This window comes from Heloderma suspectum, chromosome Z, assembly GCF_057233095.1.
Source record: "Heloderma suspectum isolate Gila_16-S chromosome Z, 16-S_ref, whole genome shotgun sequence".
Lineage (NCBI taxonomy): Eukaryota > Metazoa > Chordata > Lepidosauria > Squamata > Helodermatidae > Heloderma > Heloderma suspectum.
In genome coordinates, this window is record NC_139476.1 from 5,793,797 (window position 1) to 5,798,688 (window position 4,892).

Below are 4,892 nucleotides of genomic sequence, written 5' to 3' on the forward strand. Positions count from 1 at the left end.
CTCAATAAGCATGGTGCCAGCATATGCAGGCTTTCATAGAATGCCATTGCCCTGCCAGAATAAGAGCTCTGTGAAACCCAACAGCTCACATGCCCTAACACTGACCTCTGTTTTATTACCCAAGGAAAAATTGCCGACCATTATAACCTCCCTCTGATTTTATCCTTGGGGTTTGGGGTCAACACTGCAACCCACAGTCTACCAAAATTTCACAATGGAAGCATGCATGTTTATGGGAACAATGGATGAACCTTTCTCTCTCTCTCTCTCTCTCTCTCTGTGTGGTTCCTCCAATGTCTTTTGCCATCTATTCATTTTCATCCACAGCCCGGCAAAAAGCTCTTGCTTCCATCTCAGTGTGATGTTCAAGGTTTAATTTTGCCATCTGCCACCCACAGCTTTACTCCTCAAGCCAAGGCTGGGGGAGGGGGCTGTTGTGGTTGTAGTGGTGGGGGGCTGGGGGCACCGAAAAAGGCCAGGGGTCTGCTCTAGGCCCAACCGGACCAGCACGCAAAGGAATGAGATGATCACGGTGTCTGCCTTCAGAAAAAAAAGTCTCTTGCTAAACCCATCCCCTCTCTCTCTCCCCCTCCCACCGCCACCCCCCCCCCCCGAAGTCAAAACTTTTGGCTGAAGAATGCGGCAGAGTTTCCCCCCTCCTTTCCCCCAGCACCCCTTCCCATGTTTCAAGGCCCACCCCCTGCACAAACTGGATGAGGGTGTACCTTTTTCCTTTCCTTTTTTTTCTGTCTCTCCCCCCCCTTCTCCTTTCCTGTCGAGAATTTTATTCTGCCCGGCTCTGCATTAAACAAAAGAAACCCAGGACTCATCTTTGGATCCCAGAACCAAAAGGTATTTAAAAAAAACCACACAAACCTTTTTTAAAAGAAATGTGTTTTTTAAGACCCCTGCAGGCATGGCGGAGAGGTAGCTGGGGAGGTTTCTGCAATTTTTTTCTGGGTGGGTGGCTTTTACTTTGGAAGTGTTGCTGTCTCCCTCCCTCATGCCTCCCCCCCCCAACCCAACCCATTTTCTTTGTTTAATTCTGACATTTGTTGGAGAGGGTCTAACTTGCCCCGATCCCACCCAGAACCATCCAGTCTCACTTTGCAAGACTTCTCTTCTTTAGACAAAGGCGAGTCTTTCAAATGGCACCCCCCTCCTTTCACTGGCCAACAGCCCCTTACAAACAATACCTTGTCTACCTTGTTGTTCATTTGGGTGGGGGGGAGATTCTTTACCCCCTACCCCCAAAGAACCTCAATTCTTTGAGGTTCTTTCATTGCTTCTTCCAGGCTTGAGGGGCTGTCTGCTTTACAATGACTTTTTAAAAGTTTTTTTCTCCCTCCCACTGGCCCCAACCCTTTTTTTTTGTAATTGACAAGAATTCTCCATTCTTTTCTTCTTTTTTATGGATGAGAGAGAGGCCCAACTGGGCTTTTAAAAGGGAGCCTGGTGGGGCAATTGCCGGCAGGGTGTTCTCCTGCGCAAGCCCCTGCAAATGAATGAGACCGGCACATCATGCACAGCTCTCATTCATTTGCAGGCGGCTTGTGCAGGAGAATGCTCCACTGGATGGCATTTTGCATGTGTTGGCTGCTGAAACTTTTGCGCTCCTTCGCTTACCTCAAAAGCATACAGTGTAGCCAAATGCCATCACATGCTCCCCTGGGGGGGGGGGTTGGAGGGGGGAGGAATTCTCTCCCTGGCCCAGTTCCCACCACTGCTCAACCTGTAGACATGAGTGGGAACATAGTTTTGCACGGCCAGCGGAGAGCGGAATCCCTTTCTCTTTGTTCTTTAAACTTCCTTCCTTCCCTGTTTCCCGCCCCCACCCACCCCACCCCACACACTTCTTTTAGCTTTCTCGCACATTGTCCAAAATGTAACCAGCGCATGTAGAGCACGCGACCCTCCACACTGCTGGGACAGACTTAAAAACGGGGCATTCCCACTGCTCCTTGTATTTGAGAATGTTTATGCTTGCTTGCAACTGTGTGTTGTATATGCCTGTGTTTTGCCTGTTGGGTGCTTTTCTTCGTGAGCTAAAACAGAAGGCTTGAGCAGGGGCAGAGAAGGAGAGGGGGACATTGTCTCACCTGCTTTTCATTCTAGTAAAGTGGTATAAAATGGGGGCCGCGCTTACTAACACACACACATCGGGAACGAAGTCAGGGGTTCTTTGGGATGCGCCCACAGTTCCAGGGCCTTCCTAGGCCTCCCCAAATGACTACAGTCCTTTCCAAGTCCTGAGCTTGCAGGCGCACATGAAAAAAAGCTGCATGGTAAGGTGTGCACATGCCACGCAATGACAAAGCGGGCGGTTCGTTGTAGCTCATGCGGCAGGGCGGGAGAATTTCCATGCATCGCCTCACACACAGCACTGTGCAGGGGGCGGGCACACAGGTCTGCTCATGCGTTCGGCTGTGCAATGTCCAAGTGAAGGATGGGGGTTTGAGGGATGCGCCGGTCTGCGGGAACCAGACTTCAGTGTGGCAGGGTTAGAGGTTTGGACGATAGAAGACAGGGATTGAAAGGCCGGACAGGCCCATTTCAAATCTCAACATTGGCAAAGCTGAATGCTGGGATATTGACAACGACCCTGTAAGGTAGGCCAATATGAAGATTTCTGTACTGCGGATGAGAGGGAGGGGCAGAGTGGAGGGTAAGCCAACAGAGCAGTTTGTCTAATGCTACAGGTTGAGTGAGGTTTGAATCCAGGACTTCTCTGCTCTTCTGCGTCCACAGAACATTACTCTGGCTCCCAGTTCTTTGCAATGCTTATAACAAAACAACCCTGTAAGGGAGGTATTAATGCTCACCTATATGGCAGAGAGGTGGGACAGAGCGCGAGAGTCTTCCCTAAATTGAAGATTTGAACCCGTGTCTTTCTGGCTCACACTCTCAGCTCCTGTGCACCAGCCCTCACTGTTTCTCCTCCAATGGTTCATGTGTTGTGGCGACTTGCTGTAAAGAAGGTGACTGATTGATTTTCAGTATTTTTACCTTGGTCTTCAGCCCAAAAAAGCTCTCAGAGCAGATTACAAAGATTCGTATTAAGATAGTTCTAGCCCTTGGGCTTCCTAGGCCCTCGGGCTTCCTAGCTAACAGACACAACATAAAAGGAAAAGGGATTTGGAGGGAGGAGGAAAAACAGGCACCAGTTCCTAACTCAGGTTATTCATTTCCCCTTCATCTCAGCTCTTGGGCTTAAGGGTATCATGACATTCAGTGGCACAGAGGGGTGATCGGAACCAACCAGGTGGATTCTGCTTATGCTCAGAAGTCTTGTGATAGCCATTTTTCATGTCAGGAAGGAAGGTCTCCCCTCATTGGTGAGAGCCCCTGGAGGCATTTGCTCTTATTTATTTATTTGTTTTACACATTGAAGGTTTGGTGTTTAAAAATAAATCCCCCCTCACCCAAAGGCAGCCTACAATATCAAAACAGCCAAGCCAGATTTATTGCTGCCCCCTTTCCTGCAAATTCCTGCGCTCTCAAAATAGATAAAATGTAGACAACAAAAGCATTAAAACACCAAAATCCGCACCAATAAATGCACGTAAATAAAAGCCCAATTTAAAAACAAGCAAACAGGTCACTGGGCAACGTAAATTTCTCACAAAAAATATCCCTTCATTTAAAAAAAAAAAACATGTTTTCCAAAGCATCTTGTTGGATTTCCCTGAGGAGGGAATGTGGGCAGACTTCTTGGTGCAACTGCAAAAACAGCCCCGGAGAGCGTGAGATGAAGATACTGATGTACAGTTGGGAAACTCTGTAGGGAATCGGGTCCCAGATCATGAAGGACATTAAAAATCCTTGTCATTACCTTGGCCTGAATGATCTGGGAACTTGCTGCAGAATTGCAGACAATGCAAGCGGCACCTTCCACGGTGGGGACGAGTCTAGCGTGTTAGGCTAGGACTGGGGAGGTTAGGGTTCAAATCCCCACTTGGCCACAAAGTTGATCTTAGGTAAGTCTCTCTCTCTCTCTCTCTCTCTCTCTCTCTCTCTCTCTCTCTCAGCCTAATCCAGAGATGGGAAGAGACTGAATTCCGTTTTGGCGATGCTCTTAGGGGGGTGGGGGAAGGAATTCCACTGGTGGGTGGGGCTGAAGGGAAAAGGGGTGGGGGCAACACCCCCCAAATACCAGCCTATTGTACTTTAAAAGCTCTTCCTGCCAATCATTACTGCTGGGGGCAGGGGAAACTGTGCAAAAACTGGGAAACCACCAAACGGTTGGTGAGGAAAGGGGTGAGGCCAAGGCAAAAGGGGTAGGGCCATATGGGGAACCCCAAAGGGCCAAATCTGGGACCTTTCACATGCAAAGCAGGGGCTCTAGCACTAAGCTGTGGTCCTTTCCCACGAAGCAAAGCAAGATGTTAGTCCTCGTGGTTGTGAATAAAAATCCGCTTCCAACAGGAATACAAGAAGCTGCTTTATACCTAATCAGGAACACAGGAAGAGTGTCTTTATCTCCGCCTTAGCTAGAGATGCCGGGAACTGAACCTGGAACCTTTTGAGTGGAACGCATGCACCCTGTCCCTAAGCTATGGGAGGAAACACAGGACAGAAATGTAGTAGGTCAAATAATTAACATGAGGGTGCCATCGAAATGAGCCATTTCCTGTTGATTGGGCCTTGTGCACAAGGAGGGACAGCCTGGTGGATCAGACCCTAATGGTCAGAATGGCCCATTCTACCATCTCACCCTGCCTCATGTTGTCCCTGTTAGGATCTCAGTCCTGCTGAGGCCTTCCTTCTATAGTCCTTTCCCAGTTTCTTTGTTGCAAATTCAGTGCAAGAGGAGCGTTGACCAGAACATCTGTTCAGTGGTTGGTGTGTGTGTTTTAAATGGCACTCTTCCGTGTTCTGGATCTCATTAACGA